The following is a 13,969-nucleotide window of genomic DNA, read 5'->3' on the forward strand; positions in this document are numbered from 1 at the left end:
TTTAATAATGCGATGCTTGGTTTTCAAATGTACATTTAAAGTGGCATTTATATCTAAAGTATTCTTCTTAAAATACTGAACTGGGCTTGTCTAAGAAAACGTATTTATCTCAGGCGCATGACAAGGTGGCTAAAATCCTAAAATAGCCTTTTGGCTTGTTTGTCAATCTATTACAATATTAAACAAAACTAAATTCCTCTGTACTTACCTACTTACTTAGATATGATTGAAATCAGTCGTCCAGAATAGGTCAGGACCCTGTGGTCAGCTGACAGACTGTCTAACATCACTGAATACGTCCGCTGGTTTCTTCAAAGGAGGTGGTTCCATTACCTTATACCGTAGGGGTCCTTTTATTTAACCAAAATGAATAAAACATAAATGAATAAATAAAAAAAAAAGGAGATGGGGGATAAAGAAATGATATATATCACATGTATAAAAAAAAAAAAAAAAAAGTTTTTGTGGCCAGACATGTGCATAATGCGTCGAATTTCAAAACCAGCATCATTCATACCCTGAATGGCGGTTGCACGGAGGTAGTGAGCTGTGTAGGATTTACTGCAATTCGCATTTTTCGATATATCTGGCATGAAACGACCGGTAGCATTGGGATCAGTTATGGATAGAAACAGCTTGAGAGAATTCACAGGACATTTTTCACTTTATGCAGGAATTACATTGCATACATTCTTTTTTCTTTGGGGGTGTCAATTTCACCCTGCCAGGTTTTTTTGTTTGGTGTCATGTAATAAAATTGCGAATTCTTTCCCATTTTAATCGATGGTAAAGACAAAATAGTTTGTTTTCAGTTGCCCATGAAATTCTAGTCCTCTTGTAACGAACTGAATGAAAAGGCAAATCAGAAGTGTTTATAATTTCTTTATGTTTTGTTGGTCTTGCAAGCCCTCTCTATAGATTTCTTTTTCTTCTTTTTTTCAATTTTCCATCAAGAATGTTGTTGGATCTTCTGAATTCTCTTCCCCGAACAATATCTATTTCCCTCCCCAAATCCTGCAGGTGTCTGTTGATGCCAGAGCAAATTGATTTGTATGAATTTATTGTACTGAGAAGCTTGTTCTGTTGACATTGGATTGGCCTTTTCTTTTCTTTCCTTTTTTCTGCTTGATTGTGGAGTTGCTTCTGCATAAAAAATTTCCCAATTCATCATTTTAGACCCTCGGGCTCAATAGCTGCAAAATCTGTTAGTTCTCCAAATCTTTCTACACACCATTCTACAAAGAGGGATTAAGGTACCAGACTTCTTTATTTACCAATACACCAAAATTTCACTAAACCTCGATAGCTTAAACAGTAAAGCATGCACTTTGAAAAGGGAGATCTGGGTGCAATTCCCATTCTGAGTTAAAATACGGTGTATTTCTTGTTTTGTTTTTTTAAAGTTAAAATTGTATTCATTTCATCTCTTTTTTCAGTTTTTAAAAATCATTTATTTTTCAAAACTTTATACATACCTTGAAAAAGCTTTAACACCCCCCCCCCCCTTTAGTGTTCATTTTCGTAGATTTAGATTGTTTCCTTTCCTCTAATTGTTTTAATTCCTTTTCTGAGACATTTTTGAATCGTTGTTTTGTATTTTGAAACTTGGGTATACCAAAGTGTTCACCTTGCATATAACACCAAGCATGTGCTTTGTGAGTGAAAAATAGGGCAAGAAAGGGATGAAAGTGTATGCTCTGTGAAAGGTGAAGATAACGAACAGTGATCAATCTCATCACTCCTACAAGCAATACAAAATAGATAGTTGGGAAAACACGGACCCCTGGACACACCAGAGGTGGGATCAGGTGCCTAGGAGGAGTAAGCATCCCCTGTCAACCGGTCACACCCGCCGTGAGCCCTATATCCTGATCAGGTAAATAAAGGATATCTATATTGCGTGTTTTGATATTTGGTTTATCCAACGAGTTGATAGGGAGTATTTATTCGCGAGGCTTGCCGAGCGAATAGATACACCATTATATCAACGAGTTGGATAAACAAATATCAAAATACGCAATTATAGATGTTCTATTTATCTCATACGTCTTCTTTTCACTTAATTTTGAGATGATCCCCAGTATGGTAGAAACAGCTGATTGTATTTGTTTTGAATCCGTGGCTCATGCAGACGTCGTGCTTAATCTGTCTACCTTACACGCATTAATATACAGTACAAAAGGTCATTTTTATAAAAAGAAACCATGGATGAAAATTGTTTTAGAAGGGATTATAGTTTATAATTAACAATGGGTTGCCATTCCAACAAATTAACAACTATTGACCGAGTATTTATTTTTTGACGTAGGCCTGACCTTCTAATAAAAGTTTGATGTCGTCGTCGTTTTGAAATAAACGTGTAATAACGATCAATGAAAGTAATATTTTAATGCAGCGTTATTAGAATGTTCAACAGTTTACAATGAAAAGTAGAAGTGTTTGTGCATTTGGATTTTATTTACGTAGTTTCTTTGGATCTAAGGGCGAGAGGAAACCCTGAGGCACTTTAAATAGGCCTAGCCTAGTAAGTAAAGCTGTTGAGATTTGTTACATTTAATATGCTCCAGAAAAAAGAGACTGTGCTTGTGAATACTTGGTACCGCAGCATGTCGAGGTACTTTCGATTAAGCTTGTCCAGTAGGCCGTCGATTCATTGTCGATGATAATAGTGTGCACATATTTTTGTTTTCTGATCGTAATTTTGAGTAGTTGCAGACCGACTTGGCATTTTTGTGGCCGGTAACTTGCATTATATGTCAGTGGGGGCAACATCATTTTGATTTTGCTATAAAAGAAATTCTAAATAAATACAGAATAAAAAGTTTTACGCTTTATTTCATGCATGGATATGCATAAACACAGAAAATATGTCATCCAAGCGGGGGCAGTGTCAAAAGTAGTTCGGACCGGAAGCGCTTTATCAAACGGGCGTCTGATAAAGCTGGTATCACAGAGTTCGGGCCCAAAACGGGCTTAGCCCCTGTGAAATAAATATATATATATTATTACTACAGTAACTTGATCCGAAGAGTCGGATCACGTCGAGTTGACAGGCGCGGATCATCAGATCACACGAGACGCGAAGCGTCGAGTTTGATCTGATGATCCGCGCCTGTCAACGAAACGTGATCCAACTCTTCGGATCAAGTTACTGTAGTAATGATAAATTTATTATATACCCCCTTCTGCATTTTAAATCCACATTTATAAGATAATAAATGTAATCCAAATTATCAAAAACACAGACATACATGTACTATGAAATTATGTTTTGTGTACGCAGTTTTGTTTTGTGACGCGGTCAACATTTTCCACAAATAACGTTGCGTTGATGCATTGTGACGTCATTGTGACGGCATCAGTTTCAGAGGATACTGATACGGAATCAGAAAACCACAGTGTGGTGATCCGGAAAACCGGATCACACGCTGTGAAATCCACAGTATCAACGAACGATACATTGATGGGTATATAATAAATATATATTATTACTACAGTAACTTGATCCGAAGAGTCGGATCACGTCGAGTTGACAGGCGCGGATCATCAGATCACATGACACGCGAAGCGTCGAGTTTGATCTGATGATCCGCGCCTGTCAACGAGACGTGATCCAACTCTTCGGATCAAGTTACTGTAGTAATGATAAATTTATTATATACCCCCTTCTGCATTTTAAATCCACATTTATAAGATGATAAATGTAATCCAAATTATCAAAAACCATGAAATTATGTTTTGTGTACGTAGTTTTGTTTTGTGACGCGGTCAATATTTTCCACAAATAACGTTGCGTTGATGCATTGTGACGTCATTGTGACGGCATCAGTTTCAGAGGATACTGATACGGAATCAGAAAACCACAGTGTGGTGATCCGGAAAACCGGATCACACGCTGTGAAATCCACAGTATCAAAGAACGATACATTGATGGGTATATAATATACGGAGTTATCCGTAGTTAAAATCATTGTGCCAAGAACGGCTATCTGATTTCTTAAACGTCACCGATTTACAACGTCACATTGTATAGCACGTCATAATGTGTACGACGTAACATATTCACCCTTACGACCAAACTTAAACATACTGTGAGCTTGCTTGGAGTACGTTAGATAAGAGTAATGCAAATGGAAAATCAAAAGATGATATCTGGGAATGTTTTCCGTTCTATGGCAGACGACAATGATATAAAAAATGACTTTGTACCTCATGAACAGGTTAAGGAAACCATCTCGAAATTTGAAATTTTAAAAGCTGAGAATGTAAATGTTTCTTCATTCTTGCCGTCATGGGCAAATGATGAATATTTCATGCAGTTACATAAACCGAAGGAAATAAAGAAGAGAAATATGTTTGAGACAAGCATGGAAACTGGAGAGGCAGTGTTGGAGAAAGAGTCAGAAGACAAGGCAACCATTGAGAGCGGACGGGCAAAACTGATTACAGAGAACGGACAAATCGCACATTCTGTTCCTGAGATCAGCGGCGAAGAACTTGATATAAAAACAGAGGATGTTGCAGTATACATCCTGAGTATTATCGAACAGACATGTGCAATAGTTCTCCAAGATATAACAGCCCAGAAACTAGATCAGGATGACGACAGTGTTATGGAAGAAACCAAAAATGTGAATACTTCAGATGCGAGCCATGAAAACAAATGTCTACAAAAGCCTTTAAAATTACAAGAGTTAAAACAGAAAACCAAGACAGTCAAAAGTGGCCTGGACAAATCTGGGGAGCTTAATGCATTACAAACAGGGAAAATACAAAAGTTTATTCCCCGAAAGCTGTTTCTATCGAGTATAGAAACCTTTAAACTTGCACCAGATACCCAGGATTCCACCAAGGGGAAAAAAGAGGAGACCAAGCCCGCGAAACCAGAACCTTTACAGTATAGGTTCCTCTCCACCGCGGGACTTTCTCTTGCGGAGGAACCCTGTGTGGTGAGATCGCAGAGAACATGGAGGGATCGAATTCTCAGGTTTTTTGGATTTAAAAGTTAGACATTCTGAAAATTATGAAGACGTATATCTATGTTCATGGTGTTCTGATGTGTATTATGTATGTTCATGATGTTCTGATGTGTATTATGTATGTTGATGGTGTTCTGATGTGTATTATGTATGTTCATGGTGTTCTGATGTGTATTATGTATGTTGATGATGTTCTGATGTGTATGATGTATGTTGATGATGTTCTGATATGGATTATGTATGTTCACGGTGTTCTGATGTGTATTATGTATGTTCATGATGTTCTGATGTGTATTATGTATGTTGATGGTGTTCTGATGTGTATTATGTATGTTGATGGTGTTCTGATATGGATTATGTATGTACATGGTGTTCTGATGTGTATTATGTATGTTGATGGTGTTCTGATGTGTATTATGTATGTTCGTGGTGTTCTGATGTGTATTATGTATGTTCATGGTATTCTGATGTGTATTATGTATGTTGATGGTGTTCTGATGAGTATTATGTATGTTGATGGTGTTCTGATGTGTATTATGTATGTTCATGTTCTGATGTGTATTATGTATGTTGATGGTGTTCTGATATGTATTATGTATGTTCATGGTGTTCTGATATGGATTAAATCTGTTTTCAAACTGTTATACCTCTTGATCGTCGATCTCCTCACTCTAAATACTGTGAAGCATTATGACGTCAGCACATCATCTTAATATTTTGTTTTAACAAATGATGTACCTGAGGCGTGCACAAAACTAAACCTTCCAAGTATTTAATGAATATAAAACGATAAAAAATTCCTATTTTTAGGCCACCTGAGTAAACTCAGGTGACCTATTGCAATTGGTTGTCGTCCGTCGTGCGTTAACAATTGAACATTTTCAACTTCTTAATATCTATCAGTCCAATTCTTTTCAGATTTGGTATGAAGCATCATTGGGACAAGGGGGACATAAATTGTAAATTTCAGGACTCCAGCACCCCTGGGGCGGGGCAAAAACTGCCCAATTTTCAAAATCTTCTTCTCAAGAACCACAAACATGTAAGAAAAACTAAATGCATAGTGATGTAAAGCAGGGCAGCCTCTACCAAAATTGTAAATTTCATGATCCCGGGGTAGGGGTTCTGACCCCAGGGCGGGGCCAAACTTGTTATATAGTGTTTATGTGGAAAACATTTAAATTACATCTTCTTTAATGCTATTGATACTAAATTGAAAGTAAATAAATATTTCGGAAGAACAGGTAGTCCGTTACTTAAATTGTAAATTGTATTATTCCAGGGGTAGGGGTTTTGGTATCAGAGTGGGGCCAAAATGGTCAGTTATTAAATGTGTGAACAATAGACATTTTTAACTTCTTGATAACTATCATTTCAATTCTTTTCAAATTTGGTATAAAACACATTTGGAATAAAGGGAACATAAATTACAGGATTCCTGCACCCCTGGGGCCTTGGGGACAGGGCATAAACTACCCAAAATGATCAATTTTCAAAAATCTTCTTCTCAATGACCACACCCATGTAAAAAAAAAAAAAACTAAAGGCATAGTTATGTAGAGCAGGAAGACCTCTACCAAAATTGTAAATTTCATGATCCACGGGGTAGGGGTTCTGACCCCAAGGCGGGGCCAAACTTGTTATATAGTGTTTATGTGTAAAACACTTAAATAACATTTTCTTTATAGTGCTTTTGATACTAAATTGAAACTAAATGGATAGAGCAGGTAGTCTTTTACCAAAATTGTAAATTTAATTTTCCCCAGAGTAAGGGTTTTGACCCCAGGGTTGGGGCCAAACTTAGTATATATAGTATTTATGTGTAGGTTTGCTGATACTGTATCAAATCTAAATGCATACTTAGAAATAGTAGAAAAGGATGTACAAAAAATGGTGAATTTCACAACCCAGGGTTATGACTTTAGGATGAGTACAAATTCGTCATATCTTTTGATGTTTTAATGTTAATACACCTATTATTTAAAGCCTTTCATCAGTGTATGCACTTTTGAGGACAGTGAAGTTTTAAGAACACATTTTGTTTTATACTGTTGCTGAACATTAGAATTTAGCTTAGATATTCAGAACAGGAAACTTTTTTCTAGATTTCATAGCTCATGGAAGTAGTGATACTTTTTCACTAGTATTCAGGTGACCGATAAGGCCTGTGGGCCTCTTGTTATGTGACATATGATAGGATGTGTGTGTGGGTGTGTGTATGCGTTTGTTTATTACATAGGGCACACACTTTCTATTACATATATGATGTATTATAGGACAGCATATTTTGTATTTTTAGAAAATGGGACGTGAGGGTTTTAAAAATGGTAATATGGAATGCACCAGTCCAACCCCCCAACCCTCAATAAATATTAACCGGTCCCTTAATTAGTATACAACATACTGTCCCTTAGTATACAGCATACAACAGGTTGTGCGCATAAGATCTAGAGTTTCCTAGTAACTCAAACCGGTAATCTCTCCATAAATCGAAATTGGGATGAGCTATCATTTCGGAGAAATTATCGACGCAAAAAATGGAAAGGGTTGTAGTACATGTATTCATAGTTCAGGTGCCTGCCGGTCTGATGTTAATCTTGTTGTAATATACAACCGACCAGGCCTAATCTTTTTAATACGCGTTATATTTTTACCGATATTTATCGTTCATTTGTTTCATTTTCTAATATATGGATCCGCCCATTGGGCAAATAGGATGTGTCCATATTCGCTCCCTAAACATTGATTAACAAGCCAAAAAACAATAATTATGTAATTGGCAGTGTGGGCACATTTGTGGATTTAGTGTAGTTTTAGTACTAAGTGTTTTTTGTTTGTTTTGTTTCTTTGGCCATCTTATGTAGACCATTTCTTTTTCCTGACAAAGGGACAGGTCATCCCGAAAGTTTGACGTTCTGATAGTTCGTGTCAATGCAAAAATTTTGCACTTGCCTAAAATAAAACGCTGCAAGCATATTCGAAGCTCTCCCTTTTCCAAACATGGCACATGGGTGTCAAAATGTTTGTATCGTTGGGGGTAGGTATTTGAGACCACCTAAACCAATATATAAACAGTGTGTGAAAAAGGTGTCAGAATGTTGATCCGAACCCGATCCCAAAGATCGAGTTACCTAGTCCCAAAAACCATGTGTACATTACCATACATTTTAAAATGCTGATTGCCGATGCCTAATACTAAATTCACATTGTCATAATATTTAGAAGTGAAGGTCCCGAGTTGTCATCCATCGGAGGGGGCCGCCGGCCGGGGGGTGTCGCCGTTCTGCTAAAATATACACCGGGGGATTTAATACCTCTCAGGATTCTCATCCAATACGACGCGGACTTTGTTCCATTTGTTTATTTATCGTTATATGGCTCTTCAGTAAAATTTCTTTCCTTTTTAATAAGTCATTATGCCTTTTTTTCTCCGAGAGATAACGTGTTTGTAAATTCAATCTTCATTCTACAAGCACGCGATTAGTTACCTGTGGTTGTAGCCAATACGTGTATATGATTAAGACAGACGTCTGCAAGATCAAGAAAAAACAAGAGCTTGGATTAATATTGTGGAGACGACTGAAGATACCCCTGTCTTTAGGTAGCAATAACAGCTAATACAATACTGCAAGGGTATCAAATGAATAAAATAGGATGAAATATTTCGTTATAGTGCATATAAACTTGACATATTTTTTTTTATTCAGGAACAATGCCTGCAATCTCCAAACGCATTATCAATAGTGTCTGTGTATTGAACTGAATTTTCTATCTTGAATTATCAATATGACGGGTGTTATATATGGTGTATCATACATAGAATAAACATTATTAAGTGTTGATGCTAACAAGGAAATTTATGGTCTTTCTGTTTCCGTTAGAAGTAATACTTTACGGTAGAAGGTTAGAGGACATTGGCCACTTCCTTCTCCCTGTTCAGTAGTCAATCATACAGAATCCGGTTAGAGGACATCGTCCACTTCCTTCTCCCTGTTCAGTAGTCAGTCATACAGAATCCGGTTAGAGGACATCGTCCACTTCCTTCTCCCTGTTCAGTAGTCAATCATACAGAATCCGTCAAAAACGGGAAATCAAACAGACACACTCTAGGTCATGCGGTTATAAAAGTTACCTCTCTTTTCATGTGATGGAATTCAACCAAGACTATCGGAGTAGTTCTCTATACTGAATTGGACTGATTTAATTAAGCGTTGTAAATACACCGGGTGATCTAGTGAACGTTATTGGGAATTCTGAACAGAATCCTGGGTGAAGAAGACAATGTGAGGTACCCTGAAAATATCGACGGATGAAAGGAGCATTTATTCTTACTAAAAATATACATTTTTTAGAACAGGTACTTCGTTTTGCTCCAGAAAAAAGTGTACAAAGCCTCAGAGTTTTCTTTTCAGTGTTACGGAAGCTTGAGAGCTTCTTGTTCCTGCATGGAATAAATTATATCACTTGATTGTTTTCATGATATTATACATTCAATCTGATATTCAATAAATCATGTCATTTCAATGGATCAATTAATCGTATAAAGGATATCTCCAAACTATTAATGATATTACCCATGAGTTTAAGTGATAGTACTTACTTTAAAAAAAAATTACATTGCCAGTGTTTTTTGCCATTTATATCTTTAATTCGAATGATAGCCATTTCCCCATGAATGCGGCGCAGTTGTGAACAATGCGTGTATGAATCTTGATAAATATAGTGCGTCTATTTTAAGGGCTGAGGATTCCGAGAGAAAAGAAAGCAGAATGTAGATCTACGAATGTTGAACATTTCTGAACATTCATGAGAGTATGAACTGCAAAGCTTCACGTCGGTTTACTTTTCATGAAGCGCTAATGCTAGGTGATATCATCTAATGAATATACATACACTATTTAATGAATTTGTAATATCATTAATGAATACAATGATGCCACTTATTGGAGAGGTGAACGCAGTTCCAATAGAGTAATGTTTCTCGAAATTTTCTTTTTCCACCAATTTTTCTAAACATCCCGAAGACGTTTTCTGTTTTGAAAACCATTACTCAAGAGTTCATTTGTCACTTGGCGCAAAATTCAAATCTTACGAGGATTATAATACGCAGGTGTAGTTATAATGAAGTGAGACGCTTACAGTAAAGTTTGACCATTTTAGGTCTGGGGTCATATATCCTCAATATCCAATATATAGTTCGAATGTGATAAAACAATCCCCCAAGTTCATGATGTTTAGTAAGACGTGTTAACAAGAACGTGATTTAATCTATGCATGATGTTTTGTAAGACTTGTTAACAAGAACGTGGTTTAATTTATGCATGGTCTCGCATGTAAGAAACATTCATGGTTTTCATATTTTCTGAATTTAATTAAAGATGTAATTTTTCAGTGTTAGATTTAATGAAATCTTAGGGGAATAATCATCTTATAACAAATATAGCGGCGGATCAAAAAGGTGCAACACCTACAAAATTTCCACATTCCGATTTTTTCTTGGAAATAACAGTTCGTAGTCCTTGACTGCATTAACAGTCCCAGCATATATCCTTAAAAATGTCCATATCCTCTGAAATTTAAACATACATATTTTTCCTTCAAAATAAAAAAGTTTATATTTTGTTATGCTATATATATGGACTGAGAATCCACTCTATTTCTAGAAAGACAAACATCTGTATTAACCTTCCTACAATTCAAAAAGCTAGATTGTGTGTTACTAGACCTTGTCTATTGTAGTTACATGAGCTGGCAGGTAAATGCCGTTTTTATAGATACATTAATACATGTATGGATCTGACATACCGCTAACGAATAATCACGAAAGGTCAAATTTGAAATGAGTAGACTTATTCACCTCGGAATTTGACAGTTTTAATCGAAAATTGCAGCTTTAGAGACGTACATGTATATTATTGACGTGTGTGACAACTAAACTCATCTACATGAGGTATCATAAAGTCGATATGAATATCAATTTTTTTTAAGTTCTCAAGATAACAAAATAAGATTCCCGTATATTGTCCAACAGTGAGTGTCATAAATCGAGGAGCGTTCGATTTAAGCCAGAAAAACTCACAGGTGGTGAAAATGTCGCCTACCCGGTGTACGTTATCATATTTCGATAAATGACACTGCAAGGAAGGGGCCAATAAAAACAGCTCCCCGGGTTTGACTGTGCCAGGTAAATCAACAGCCACCTGTGACCGGTCTGTGCATGGAACGGCACATCTTATAGCAAACTGAACGTGACCAAACCGACGGAAAAAGGATGTGTAAAGCAGGAAACCCAGAGATCCCTGCTGATCGTGAATTCCCGAATGAAGTGGCCATCGATGGCTCTCCTTTCTTCTTTAGATTTTCTTTAAAATTTTGTCTTTGAGATAAGATAGAAAGATAATGAATTGGCAGCTGATTTGGTTAAACCTGCTTATGTTGGGTTCAACGGAATCTGCAAATGGTAATTTATTGAGTATATAATATCCAAATAGAAAGGATGTGATGCTATGTTTAATCACCAATTAAGTGCCCTTGGGGGCATGTATAGTTTAACTAGTCATTATTTATAACAATATAAATAAATAACAATCATTCAGATGTACTACTACTGTCAGAGTTCACATTGCTGCACTGCACAATTCTATCATTGCGTATGTAATACTGATTTAAGACAAAATCTAAATTAACATAAATGAAATACAATGTATACAATAATAGATAACTGCTTCACACATCTAAGGACAGTTTCAGAAACAGTGGATAACTTTAGGTATATACATAAAAAAAATTAAAATCAAAATCAGTATAAGAGTTAGTAATACGGTTTACAAGCATAATACATATAGGGTCCAATTGTTCTGAATGTTTCATGTCTAAAGCAGGTAAGTTAGAATAATTATTCAAATGAAAATGATTGTAGTATATGAATAAAAAAAAGTTAATGAAAACATGATTTGTTGACTTGATTACAGGGGGCACCATGGGACAGTGCCTGTTAACAGTCTAGTAATACATCATTGTACCAGACGGTTGATCTTACAGGTACCCCTAGTGACCAAGACAGCTTACAAGTGTAACACATGGGGGGGAAATGGTTACAATGAGATGCAATACTTGTATTATATTCCACTGTTCAAAATCATCTTACTAATTTGGATGAGGATATTTTCATCTTCATTGGTCATTAACAAGAAAAGCTTTTGATAACTCTCCATCTTTACAAAATTCTTACATGATTTGTCTATCCACTGATATAAAATACCGGCAACCCTTTATATGATTGTCTGAAATGGAGAAATCGGTCTGCATGCACTTGGAATCAATCTGATTTTCCCATCTCAACTCACAAACTGTTACAACAATACTACAACTAAAAATAATGTTGCTCAAAAGAAAGAAGCGTTATTTTAGGTTGACAACAAATTTACAATACACGTGTTTAGTGCAACATAGCAGAGAATATCCGAAGAGAAGAGAAATATAACAACATAATTATGAAAATTATTAATATATGTACCTTTGAATGCTCTATAGTGGAGAAGAAGGACCACACATGGGGAGTCATGCCGCTTCAACCAGTCGTCTGTCGTTGCTCAAGACCGATCGCTTATTGAGGACCTCAAACTTGATCCACGGAATATCGAAAATTGTTCTCCATGTTATTTAACTGCAACTGTATGTGAGGCATCTGAAGAACAATGACATAATATGCTTGAACCCGATTTGGATAAGTATAACAATGTCGTTCTTTTTATCAAACCCAGCTTTATCATTGTTAACAGAATACTTATATACGTTTCCAAATATATCAAGTTATTTCCACAAAATCGAAGTTTTCCATTGAACAGTGACAAACATGGAGGCAGTATTCCCGGTATTCTACTCTGAACTACGAAACGAGGATACTTCCATAATACCTGTACGTGTACTATAGGCAGTACAATGCACCATGTTTTCTTACTGATGAAGGTCGATTGCAATATTTCCAGTGCTCTATAACACGTGTTGATTGCAAGTAACGATGTTTTCAGTTCAAATGACTGAATATACATGTATTTAATGTATGGTATCTAAACGATGCCAAATTCTTTTTTTTATTCATTACATATATTCAAAACTGCTTAAAATATGTGACCTTTTCTCCGGGTTTTGTACTTTTCACTTGTAAAGATTGATTTAAATATTGCACTGTATCACACATCAGCTTTTTTTTACTTGCTGTTTCATTGAATGAAATATTACATAAATATTTCAACAGATGGGGGAACTTGTCATGCGATTGATATCTGTACTGTTTAAAAACCTTTGGGGTGGCGCGGGGGTATATATCATCAAACGATGAAACAGAGATAGCAGTCTTTAAATTACGTCACAACTGGTCATAGAGTTATAGAAGTAAGACAAACTGCGCTAATATTCGATGTCTGTCGTCCATCTGCGGTGCCATTTTTGCACTCCAGATGATTGTATAAATAGGTGTATCCTTCTTTACAAAGAGTTTGGGGAATAACGTTATCGGCAAATTCCTAAAACCATAAAAGTACAAAGGGATGAGCTTAATTAAACACGTCTTCACATAGATTTGCATATTGTAAAAGGAATGTGACATTTCCGTCTATGAAATATGCATATCGGTTCTCATGCTTAGCCATAATGGGTGCAAGACGACCACATATATAATCATTATGTGCAATCCCCTAAGCTGGAAAATAATTATTACGTAATATAATCGTATGTCTTGGTGGTTTTATTTTCCTGTCTCATTATCTGAAACTGGGACGTTATGTATAGAGTTTGATTTTAAATGGTCAACTATTAGTACATTTTTTGTCATAGTTTTCCTACTCGTTATAAAGGGACGACCCATGTATTACAAGGCCTATCATTTGTCTATTTGCGAGACATGCATGCTTGCGATAGTTTAATGCAGAAAGTACATGCAACGTTGAACTACTAAATATCAACTCGGCAAGCACAACAATGAAGAACAT

The 13,969-nt window shown here is 36.1% G+C and overlaps 1 long non-coding RNA gene across 2 annotated transcripts; it reads right to left on the reverse strand.

The window, feature by feature from the left end:
- Positions 1-218: 218 nt before the first annotated feature.
- LOC125657527 (uncharacterized) lies at positions 219-13,023 on the reverse strand. Of its 2 annotated transcripts, none has more exons than XR_008798355.1 (4): positions 12,774-13,023; positions 12,496-12,666; positions 8,875-9,027; positions 219-350 (listed from the first exon to the last, which is right to left on the reverse strand). It is a non-coding gene; the product is annotated as an uncharacterized LOC125657527 (long non-coding RNA). The 2 variants fall into 2 exon arrangements; XR_008798354.1 differs by lacking the exon at positions 219-350 and adding an exon at positions 972-1,235.
- Positions 13,024-13,969: the final 946 nt, after the last annotated feature.

Source organism: Ostrea edulis, chromosome 9 (assembly GCF_947568905.1).
Source record: "Ostrea edulis chromosome 9, xbOstEdul1.1, whole genome shotgun sequence".
Lineage (NCBI taxonomy): Eukaryota > Metazoa > Mollusca > Bivalvia > Ostreida > Ostreidae > Ostrea > Ostrea edulis.